Here is a 12,588-nt window from a genome sequence, read left to right on the forward strand (position 1 = left end):
CTGTGGGTAAGCACATTTTTTCTTTGTTTCTGTGTCTATAGCTGCCACCTTTGGGCATATCCTCAAGTTACTGCAACTTAGGACTTTGCTACTATGGTGCCATTACTGTGCTTTCAGTTGTGTTACAGTGTTAGGTGTAAGGCAATGTGAATTCCCTTGGTAGAACTGGGATTTGGAATTGCAGTTTTGATCCTTCTCTCTGCTCTGGTTTTATGGTTTAAATAATCAGTGCATTTTCACTTATAGTGAAAATGCCAGACGCAGTATACATACATATACATATATGCCACATATTTCTGGCATTGAAACATTTATATATATTTTTATATATGTTTTTTTTTTTTCATTTAAATTCTCCTATATCAGATGGGACCATTTCAGTTTCCCAAAATGCAGTCCTTAGAAGCACTATGACTTGCGACAACTCTGTATTTCAGCAATCTTCAAAACAGTAGTGTTTTACAAACTCTTTGCTGTCGTGGGTTTAATAGTCAAAAACAAAATTCCAGTAACATTGTACATGCAATAAGACAAATCTTATTTCTTGAATTGCAACAAAACATGCACTGCCATCTGATGCTTCCAGTAGTTCCTGTCACAACTTGTCTTCACAGAATGATTTCATAAAATACACAAAGGCTTGTTAGATGAAATCTGCTTTTTTTTGATTGAATCCAGCTGTATCATCTGCTGGGGCCCTTAAAGCTTAGCAGAGGTCTGAAAGCTACACCTGGCACCGATGCTTCTGGAGCTGAGTGACGTGGTTTGGGAGTTTCAGCTGAACCCACTAATATTCAGCTGAACTTGACACGCTTGTCTGTTCCAATCAGTGCATTTCAGGCATCTTTTTTTTTTTTTTTCCTTTACACATATCAGATATTTTACACAGACTGCTTGTAAATTCAAGAGATGATGAACTGCCTATGTGTACCTGTTAGTGAGCCAGGCCTGATGCTTGCCCAAAGTCAGCAAGGGCTACATTTTGGTGATGCAAAAGGCCACTGTACTGGATCGAGCAGTCCAAAAATCTAAATCTAAATAATATGGAAGTTCTAAGTGCATGTTGCAACATCTCTCTGTATGTGTTTAACAGCAAGAGGTTTTTCCTTGCATTTGTTCCCTCTGCAAGCATAAAGAAGCACGAAGGAAAACTAATGGTTAAGAATAAGAATGCAGACTTTGCCAACCAGACAAACTCTAGCAGAGAACACCTTTTAGTCTATGGTAAGACTAATGTGTGGTGGAATATGTTCCTTAGGAGCTTTGTTATCTCAAAGCTATGCAGAAATCTCACAGTAATTCTTGTGGCAACACTATTTTAATATGGTGCCTGCCGCAATCCTAGATCCGTAAGGCAGCATAGCAAAGGTAATTCTTAATGCATTAAGTTCATAGGTTGTGAACACGGCACTAAGTGCTCAAAGTCTCCTCGGAAATGAAAGTGTTTGCTGGTAATGTTTTCTGGTATAGAAAAATCTCAGCAGGTGTTAGGTTTCATTTTACCAGGAAGATGTTCAAGCACACCTTCCTGCATGGAAAGGCAGGGAACACAAATAATTCTCCTGGGATGTGGAACAGCATAGAAGCTATATTCTATTTTCAGAGCTCTACTGGAATGCTTCCAAGACCACCGTGACAAAACTACTTCAGTATGGGTGGTAAACATGTCTCTACTGTTACTGCAAACTTTTCTGCACTGTTTGCTATGCATTCTTTAGCTACTGTTTCTCGAGTGGAAGGCTTCTTTCTGCACTACCACCTCATCCTTGGACCCCTCACTGCATATACAAGTAGAAAAAGGCAAACAAATCGTGTACTCTGTTAAGTAGATACCATTCACAGAGTGGAACCTGCAGGTCATCAAAGAAAGAAATAATCTGACTGTTATATGAGAGCTGAACCACAGCATAATTCTTTACTGGTTTGAGCCTTGTCACTTTATCAAGCTGCTTCCAGTTACAAGGAAGGAAATGCCTGCACCTGCCATGAGTGAGATAGTCACTACTGGAAAGATGAGGGGCTGGGATTAGTATCCTTAAATAAAGAACTAATTAACTATTTAAAAATAATGAACTGAGCATTAACTGCTTTTCTTAAGGCTGCTTATGTTGTTGTATAAGAGGGACCGTATACGACATGGCTCTGCTTACAATACTTTGAAAGTATATGGAGATATTAATCCCAAAGTTCAGGTACTTTTACCTAAATAGCACTTGAGAGTCCATCAAGAGGGACTTAATGTTTTCTGATCAGTGCCTTTTTTCAATGTTGAGATGTATACAACTTCAGTCAAACAAATTAAAAGCTACATGTACTTTTTTGTCTTCCAAAGTTAAAAGAGCCAGCAGCACTGATGGTAGTAATATGAAGTGTTGCATTAGCAGGATAGATATCTACATATTAAGCCTAAAACTTGCATATTACACCAAACTGAATATTAACAGGCTTATGCAGCTGCTGTTTTTCATCTAGTTATAGTTCTTCCCTAACACAGGCTTTAATAACATAGCATGGAGCGTTGTAGTTGCTAGCACTGATCTGATTATTAAGTCTTTCATAAGCATGCACGTTATACACAGATTAGTGTTCAGTATGCTGAAGCTTTCAAGGCATTTTAAACTGCAAAAAATGAAACTTCAGGGTATCTGAATAGTACCTAAGATGCCTTACCAACTGTATGCAAAAATTAAGGTGCAGTCAAGAGAAGAGCTCACCTTCTCAAAAGTTTACATTCATGAGCAACAGTTAAAACTTATGCTCAGATAACAGCTCTGGAGTAAGCAGAATTCCTACACATTCAACAGTAATATTGTACATTCATCTCCTTTCTTGTCAGTGAAGTCTCATCAAAAATCACAATTTACACTGGAATTTTTTTAGTTAACACTAATTCCTGTTAAAACCTTTTTTAATGTGGTCTTCGTTTTACTTCCATAGTATGAGCAGTGTTTTTCAGTAAAATTCTCTTCCTTATTATGTAGAAAGTAAAGTCAATTCACCATAAGAGTTCCATAAACTCCCTTTATTGAGTAAATCAAATGTGTACACTTCAATGAATAGACAATTTCTATTAGCATACTAAATATTTTTATAATATCTAGGATTCTGTCTTGCCAGAACCTTAAGAACTGTCTGCTGAAAGCATAAGCCATTAATCTTACGAGATGATCAGCAGTTGAGGGTCTCTGTATCCCACAGCAGAGCACATCTGGAGCAAGTCCTACCAGAACAACGGTGGTACTGCACTGTAATTACATGAAAAAATTATCATCTACTTCTCAACGTACAACTCCATAGCAGATATGCAGTCATTCACTTTGAAGACGCTCCTGTAGGACTGCAAATATTCCACAACACAGCATGATTTATTGGGAGAGCCTATTCCTGCTTGCAGGAGCCTACCAGCTTTCAGGTGACTTGTAAGTTGATCTTTGGAAACCTCACAAAGCCAAAGGAAGGTGTGTTATAGCTGCCTGTTTGCAAGCACGTAGCATTAGTACTTAACTGAATGTTAAGGAGTATGTGACACCTCCATCCTAATTGTAGGGGATTTGGAATTTGTTTTCAGTATTTTCTTTGTAAGTTATCACAACATTAATGTCAACAAAATGACACGTGTGCCTTGAAATGCAGCACCTCACAATACTGAATTCCAGTTAATAGTACTTTGCTCAAGTCTGTACCAAATTGGCTGAGACACCAGTTTCATTAAACCTCAATATGCTTAGAAACAGCTTCATTTCTCTTCACATACCAAAGCTGCAGAGGTTAGGATGGAGCCAAAATGGTCCTGGTGTTATAAAAAAGCCCTAAGAAAGGCAGCAGGTTGTATAGTTACCTCCTTGTGAGCAAAATCCCTGCCCTAGAACTATGCAACCTACTACCTCTTCCTAGGAGCCCAATGCTTCCTTTTTGCAGTTCTTCTTGCTTAGCAGCTGATCTATGAAGTCAGCTTAGCTTACCAGCTGCTTTTGGTCTTCTGCATTTTTAGGCCAGGGCATGTACTACAAGTTTACAGTTAGCACTGTTTAGTAAATGGTTAACCAGTAACGCTCCTGGCTTAAATACTCATTAATGGCTCCATTTTCACTCTTACTATGCTAAACTTTCAGTCCCAAAAAGTGTTTTCATGTTTGGATTTTTTTTCCCTTCCTTGTTATAGGAAGATATTAGCTGGTCACTCTAAGGCAGAAGCAGCTAGATGGGGTACACCTAAGGCTTATGGGGGAAAAAGAATACAATCTCTGAATGCCTTCTTATAAAAACAGTAACCTCTTCAGACAGAAGCTACAATTTTGGATTTTGGGCACTCAAATTTCATAGCTTTACATTCTCCTAAACAGCTGAAGGGATGAATCCAGGCTGCCCAGAGAGGCTGTGGATGCCCCATCCCTGCAGGTGTTCAAGGCCAGGTTGGATGGGGCCCTGGGCAGCCTGGTCTGGTATTAAATGTGGAGGTTGGTGGCCCTGCACGTGGCAGGGGGGTTGGAGATTCATGATCCTTGAGATCCTTTCCAACTCTGGCCATTCTGTGAATTTTGGCCATTCAACACTTTAATCTTTGTATTACATTGTTTAAATCTCACTTGCTAGAAAAGCTAGAGAAAAATAAGCAGATGTATTAATGAAGTATAACTGTAAATTTTCCAGCTTCTACTAAACAGTCACAGAATGTTAACGTATTACAGAAATTAAAACAGTTTATGTCACAATGTATGAGTTTGAGCCAAGACTACTTTTAGATTCAAAACCAAATTGTTTTAGAATGATTTCCAGTCTCTGGTGTATTCAGTTCTATATCTACTAAGAGATGCATTGATGTCCAGACAGTGCTGTGCCACTCACCTTGGAAGAAAAGTCATATTAGTCAAATACCATTTGGGGTTCACACCACTCAAACTGTTAAGTAGTGACAGAATTTATGGGATTAATTTGATTCTTTACAACCCTAAACTTATCTGACAAATCTACTTTTAGTCAGTGTAGAAATGAACGACAGCAAAGGACCGCAGTTTGTTTTACTCCTCAGGGAAGGCAATAGATTGTATAGTTATCTCCTGAACAGGGTAAAATAACTACCCTACAACTATACAATCTACTACCTCACTCTGATAGAGAAGCATGTACTTAAGCTCTTTGCTGAAGTAGCTAACCACAGTTTCATTCCAGAGTATTAATATTTGATGCTTCAGTTAGCAATGTTAACACAACTTATTAGAACATCAACCATTTGTATTTGATTACCCCACCTAAAAGGAATCAATCTGTTCTTACATTTTATCCTTAGAGAAGATAAATTAATGTAGAGAATCAGAAAAATCCAGAAGTAATTACCTGTAGATGTTGCAGAAATATTTGTCTCCTATAATAAACACTCCAAGTGCAGAACTTTGGTAGAATCTGACACTGAGCTTAAAACGGAACAGTCTCCATTGTTGATTTTCTGCTGCTTTAGGAAAGACAGTAGATTGTATAGTTATCTCCCAGTTGTGGGTATGACCCTAAAACTATACAACCTACTACCTCATCCCACAGTGCAGGCATCTTCAGAGGTGATGTCCAAAGAATGGTGCTTTAATAAAGACAACTTAAGTGAACTGTAAATATTTACAGTGTACAATATTGGTCATGGGGGAGGAAAAAAAAATCCCCTCTCTCCAGTCATGCAATAATGTTGCTGTAAAGGCAAGATTCCTTCATTTCAAAAGTTTACCAACTGTTTGGGTCTTAATGTACTTAACTAAACAGCTAGCAAGCTGCAGCAGTTATAGCAACTGTAGTCATTAAACTTGTCTGTTACAGAAAAAATACTATTAGCGTTCCACAGATGTAATCTCTCATCTGAAATATAAGAAAATGTCTATGAGAAACATCATATGCAGATCTACATTTCTTCAGTAGTTTAAGTAATAAAATCTAGGACCATAACCATGCAGCTGGAGTCTGACTCCAATATTTATAATTCTTAAGAAATCACTGTTTTTATTCTACTTAATCACGATTTTTAAAATATTTTTAATAAACTTATTAAGGCCTTATAACATGACATTAATTGTTAAACTGCCTTACCAAAAGGCCATTTAAAATATACATTGCCTTTAAATCAGAAACAATTGGGCTCTTCTGACTGTCCTGATAGAGCTTTAAAGCCAATTTCTACATTACCAGAGCTCAACGTGACCTCAAGCTAAAAAGTCTTACAATATTGAAATCAAAATACTTGCCAGACTGATGTGACTTACAGTCCCCTTCTTAGCAAGGACATCTTGAGAACAGAGCTGAAGAGGAAAACTGATCATTTTATCAACGTAACTTCTAAGATAGCTGAAAGTGTTTACTGAAATGCACAGATTTTCAAACATTAAATACACGTCGTACTCATACTTCATCCCAATTCTGAGCTGAGGTTTTCAGACCAGTCATCAAACAAAGCCTTGATAGAACAAGAACTCCTAATGCATGTTAATGTCCTTGCCAAAAAACACAACGCGTGATCCAATCCATTAATATACAAAGGGATGACGTTATTCCTTAAGCAGAGAAAAAATAAAAGTACTTTCCAGCCCCCTCAGAGCTTTACTCCAGAATGCTTTGTACAAATACTGATGACAAATTTTGGTGAATCACACTTAAAGTCTTGCTTGTAACCACTTACAAATCACAACGTATGCTTTAGCACGCGCAGATGGACACAAGCAGTTGGTCCTAATGTCCAAAACAAAAATAAATTAAAACAGTAGCACTGTGACAAAGGCAAATGACAGTGGAGCACAGGCACGTATCACATCCTTTGAATTAGCTTGGTTAGACATCCTCCTGTCAAGCAAATATTTGGTAAGGATGCTGACAATCCTTTCACAGTTTCTTATTCCTACAGGCAAACCTTCCCCAGCTGAGCAGAATTTGTGTAAGGAGCCCATTTCTACACAGAAGAGGTACTGCTGAGACCTCTGCCCAGTCAGCCTTGCTACAGAGAGTGCTGATTTGCTGTTTTCAATCTGTCATTTAGTGAACCCATGATGTCCAAGACATTTCAATTCAGGTGGATCTTGAAGATGAAGCTGCTGCTTCTCTGAGTGCTGAAAATGTTTTAAACGCTTTGAAGAAACTAGACAGGTGTTACCGTACAAAAAAAGGTATTTAAAGAATATAAAGCATATAGAATTTGTAGGATACTTGTCAGTTTCCTTTTTTAAAATGAACCCAGGAGGATACTAAAATTACTGTACAGATTATAATCTATAGCATTTCACCACCCATAGATGGAGTTAACTAAAAGCCTAAACAGCTTTTTTTATCATTATTGCTATTGACAGTAGGACTTCTCAATTAAGTTCTGTTATAGGAAATTCTGAACTATTTTCTACTGCTGCCATGAGACTTTCCTGTTAGGTATTGCAGTTCCTGAAGCATTTGTCTGCTTTTAGCTTCCAGAAACAAAATCCTTTCATCATTAGGTCTGGAAGGGCTACCTATTACTTAAGGTCAAAAACGTCCTTGAAAAAATATTTTGAATGACATCCAATTGTTATCTTGTGGTTATATGCAACAGTCTGGCTTGAGATCGATAGTGAAGTGCACACAGGGCACTAGGAAAACCTCATTCTGCACCAAATACACCTTATGAAAGATCATCACATATCCTGCCTTTTAGCTACAGGAGAAAAGCAGTTTTATTCATGGTACATTACTCTGGTAGGTACTTACTGTCTTTTTTACTATTCTGTTTAATAATAGAAAGGTATAGAATTAAAAGAATCAAAAATTGTAGTCCAAACTGTCTCCTGAAGGTGTCGTGTGACATTCATGCAGAGTCCAACCCAGCAGCGTTGTGCTTCACAGCTCTACAGTTAATGGTTATTTCTATCAGCTTCTAAAAACGGTCTCACCTAAGTTGCATTGTCTTTTCAAGGAGTGAGATCTGCCAGGCTTCCCTGACGTTACACAGTACGTATTCCTGGCACACGTGGGCAGAGAAGCTCGATGTACTGCATGCCTGATAAATTATACTCCTGGCACAGCCTCTACTGATTTGGTATCTTCTCAGCTTTGTGTGAATCTGCTATGGCATACATCCTTGCGCTGAAGTCACCATGCTGATGATATCATACCTAAGTACAGCAAAGCTGTTTGTGCTGCCACTACTTTAGCAGTAAACACTTCATGATTTTTATATTTTAAGAAATACGTATTTGTTTTCCTTATCAACTGCTGCATTCAAAGTAGTGTTTTTCCAGTCACTACGTGCTTGTATTCAAAAACCTGCGAAGCAGCAGAAGTGAAGAAAATGGCACTGTAATTGTGCAGCTATCATGGAGCATCGAATGAAGCTAACCAAGTTCACTGCCAAATTTCCTCTAATGATCTGGTTGCTGCAGCCCAGGGCTGAGAGCCCAGCCTGTGCACAGAGCACAGCTTTAACCACGTGGTGGAGCCCTAGCATTCACATTACAAGCACTAACACCAACGTCTGGTGCTTTTGCCTCGTAATTTCAGTAGCGTCACCTGCATTGGAGCTGTACTTTGACTCCCACCGACACTTTTGGTGAGGGAATTTCTGCCACCTTCTCCAGCCCCATCTGAAGGCCCCACACATCAAGCTTCCACAGTGAGTATGTGCAGACTTGCAAACTTGCTTTTTTTTTTTGATTGGGGGGTGTTGGGGATTGGAGGCACAATAGTGTGATTAGAGCAAACTTAGTTATCCTCCACATTGCTTCCCCTCAGCTCCCCTATACTGCTGTCACACACTACGTCCACATCTCACCGGTCCTTCCAAAAGAGCCTAAGATCACATAATTACTGAAACAAAAGCTATAGTTAGTGTGAGTTAAAAACTCATCTCTATTCAGTTTTGGATTGTACTTTTTTCTAATACCGTGCTTGTCTTGATGGAGCCTTACTCCTACTTAGCATCCAAGAGAAGTGACAAAGTAGAATCTAAAGAGGCACTAGCTTTCTCAAGAATGCTTCCCATGAGTTTCCTGGAATACCTGTATATATTTGAAACCTCTGGAACAGTTCTAAACTGTATAGGAAAAAAAAAAACCCTGGAATTTACATGTTCTCAGTAGCACACAGCACAACAGCAGTATTCTTAATTAGTCTGTAACCTGTGGAACAGAAGGAAAAATAGCTCAAGCTATAGTTACAGTTTGTATCCCTTACAACGTGGAACGGATAAAATATGACTTCTTATAATGAAAGTTCCATTTCATTTCAATGTAACCCTAAAAGATGAATGCTTTATCCTCCCACTTGATTTTGTCAATTCTGCAGCACAGAATAAATAACCTGAAGCTGAAAGGATGTTTGTAGAAGCAACGTTTCTCATCCTAACTGTGCTTTACTGACATCTGTTGTTATATGGATAAACAGATGCATCAATTTGAGATATATAATGCTGTAGTATGTACTTCTACAAAAAGACCATTTGTAAACAGCTTGTTACCAAAGACTATTTCACTCTAATGTTTAAATTCAATTTTAAAAGACTCAGTGGATAAAGTTAAGTACAGCAGTAAAGATGAAGCTTTAAGTTTAAAACAACAAAAATCATGTATGACGGTTAGGACTAAACCAGATGAGTTTCTTTTTTTCTTTGTGCCAAGCAAATTCACCTACGGTGAAAATAGGCCCCATCCAAGAAAGCAAACATGCTTTAATCAGAATGCAGGATGTGGTGATGAAGGCCAGAAGCCTTTCTAAGAGTCACCTGCTTATGGCCAAAACCTTAAAATTTAGTATTATTAGTATTTATTTGGTATGTATTTTATTTTTAGTATTTATTTGGACACGGTAGTCAATTTAGGAGCAATACACTGGAGCAAGTGTAAATGTGCACACCATATACATCACTGATATGCTTTAACTCCAAATATGAGCAGCACCAAAATCCATACAGCTGGGCAGGGCTAAGTGTCCGTCCACTAGATTGATACCTTGGAGAGTCACCAATAATGTCTGTATCTCATGTCTCCACCAGAAATGCCAAACTTTGTCAAAAGATCTACATCCCACTGACATTAAATTGCTTTAATATAAAGCACCCTGATTTTGAATAATTATAACATGAAATATTAGTGGTTTATTCCATTTGCAATTATTATGTTTGATTTTCATTTATTTTTCTGGCCATGTCGTTACAGAAGGAATGTAACTATCCAGGAACACAGCTTGAAAGAAATTAGGAGTCACTACTGCCCACTCATGCATGGAATGAAGCACATCTCCTGCAGAAAAGTAAAGTATGTGATCATGATTAATAATTTTGAACGTGAACAAAGAATGACAGGAATGCAAATTCTAGCAACATCCTCTGCATGTACTCAGTTTTTAGGTTAGCATTAAACTATCTGCATCTAAGTGAGCATTAGTTCTTTAGTTCTCAGAGCAAACTACACAAATGAATGCTACTTATTCTATTGTGAATTTAAACCTTTCCATGCTATTCAAAACTAAGCCCTACTGATGCATTTCTGTTACTTAGCGTTTAGAAATCACCTCTTGTTATACCCATAAACTCAACACTCTGCTCCAATTAGATTCCTGTTTTTTAAACGGTTTGGTGTTTGATAGAAACCAAAGAAAAAAGAGGGGAAAAAAAAAAAAAAAAAACTGTGCTGAGTGTTAAAATCAGTGCATAATTAAGTGTTAAAGAGCAGAAGCCAGGTTTGTTATTTACTACTGCACAACTACAAAAGAGCAAAGCACCTGCACTATTTCAGTTGACAACGCAGAATGGAAAAAAAAAGGTCTGTTGAGGCTTCTAAGCTTTTACAAATAGTTTGTGAGTATCTATGGCTGTGTGCACACATGAAGACTCCCAGATCTGTGTAAAAATGTTGGGAGTGTACTGAAAATGCAATTAAAAACTTGTGTGTAATGTGCAATTTGAACTCATCTTTTGCAGATGTGAATGCAAGATCCTGTGACGTGACAGAAAAATCAGGTTTTCATATTTCCCATTCAGCATACACTAAGTATGTAGCATACAGTGGGGTACAGCCCCGGCAAGAGCATCAGCAACACGAGCTAATGCAGTGCACTAAGGGGAACAACTACACTGTGATGTCTTATTTTCACAAATCCTTTTGAATACATTTGTCAATCAGTACACTGGCAATAGAAACATGGATATGAGCATACTGCAGTTTAGCTACGGCTCCAAATGCCATATGGTTCTCAAAAGAAACCATCACTTCAGTTGTTTGATCCTGCTTTAAACAGGAACATGCATTTTATTACCAATAAATGCGTATTTATTCACTAGATCTGTCTCTTAGGACATGCTACATTGGGAAGCAGGCAATGCTTTTGTTCCAACCCCAGTCAGTTTGCAAGAATGCAGCTAACTATGGGAAAAGTGGAAGAAATATAGGATTGTTTTTTAAAGATGAAAACTTACTGATACTTTATTGGCAACGTTACCAAAACATTTATTAATGGTTGTTTTTCTCCATAGAATAGCAATTAAGAAAGCCCTTTTACCTATTAACAGCATGTTACAGGCAGCTTGTTTTATATTAACATGCAATCTTTATGCAACTAATAATTACACCAATTCAGCAAACATTCAAGTTAGTACACATAAGAACATTTCCAATAATGCTGTATTATGTTATTAATTGACAACGTAATTTGACATCTTTTGCCTCTTCTAGATCATGAGAGCCTTTTATGTGCAAATGAAATGATGCTTCCACTGCCAACAGAGGAAAATACAGAAGGTATTTATCAAAAGGAAAGTGAGAATAAGGACATGCTTGGTAGTAGTGACAGACAAAGTAACGGAAGGATGTGTCTGTTTCCTTCTGCCAAGTCGCTGGTATTATTTAAAGTAACTTCCTAATACGACTATATGCATCGATTTTGCATTTCAAGATATTTGATCTATAAAAAATATCAACCCCAATACTGCTAATTAATGAGGTCATTTTCATGAAGATAGATACTATGGGACAAAAAAAAAAAAAAAAAGTTATTAAATCTCCTCTTGAAAGCTGATTACTGAATAAAGGCTGCAGGGTTTGGAGCAGCAGCTGCGATGAGTCCAGGGAGCTGCAGCTGTCCCACAGCAGTGCCTTGTGGGCACAGGGCCCTGGGAGCTGCTCACCTCCAAGGAGTGGAGCTGCTCACCTATTTGAGAGAGCAGCAGGGACGCCCTATTCATTAAACATTGCTAACTAACAAAATATTATTGATTCTAAAAGGACATGCCCATTTTCCTAAGTCCGGATACAGGTTGGCTTTGGCCCCACGTTGTCAGGCACCATTCTGCAGGGTCACTCATGTTTTGCGCTCACGTTCTGCAGGGTCACTCTATGTTTTAAGCGAGGCAGTTTCCCCACTACTGCTTTTGTTAGCCAGGAAACTGCCCGCACTAACAGCGCGATTAGAGAGAAGCACAAAAGATGTGCAGAGGGCAGATCTATCAACGAGGCTTCACGAACCTCCCGCACCGGGCCGAGTCCCCACTCCCACACCAGAAATAAGGTCCGGGGAGCCGCGCAGGGTGCCGCGTTTCCCCCCGCCCCGCGGTGCGGTTAGGCTCCATCAGCCCGCTACCAGCGCGGGTCCGGCCGCCGC

General features: G+C 38.6%; 2 long non-coding RNA genes across 2 annotated transcripts; one reads left to right on the forward strand and one right to left on the reverse strand.

The window, feature by feature from the left end:
• Positions 1-332: 332 nt before the first annotated feature.
• Positions 333-10,915, reverse strand: LOC109369916. The gene is made up of 2 exons (XR_002119576.2): positions 5,335-10,915; positions 333-3,245 (listed from the first exon to the last, which is right to left on the reverse strand). It is a non-coding gene; the product is annotated as an uncharacterized LOC109369916 (long non-coding RNA).
• LOC116217164 lies at positions 8,522-11,034 on the forward strand. The gene is made up of 3 exons (XR_004161292.1): positions 8,522-8,608; positions 10,149-10,247; positions 10,913-11,034. It is a non-coding gene; the product is annotated as an uncharacterized LOC116217164 (long non-coding RNA).
• The last annotated feature ends 1,554 nt before the right edge of the window (positions 11,035-12,588 follow it).

The sequence above is a fragment of the Meleagris gallopavo genome, chromosome 14 (genome assembly GCF_000146605.3).
Source record: "Meleagris gallopavo isolate NT-WF06-2002-E0010 breed Aviagen turkey brand Nicholas breeding stock chromosome 14, Turkey_5.1, whole genome shotgun sequence".
NCBI classification, from domain to species: Eukaryota; Metazoa; Chordata; class Aves; order Galliformes; family Phasianidae; genus Meleagris; species Meleagris gallopavo.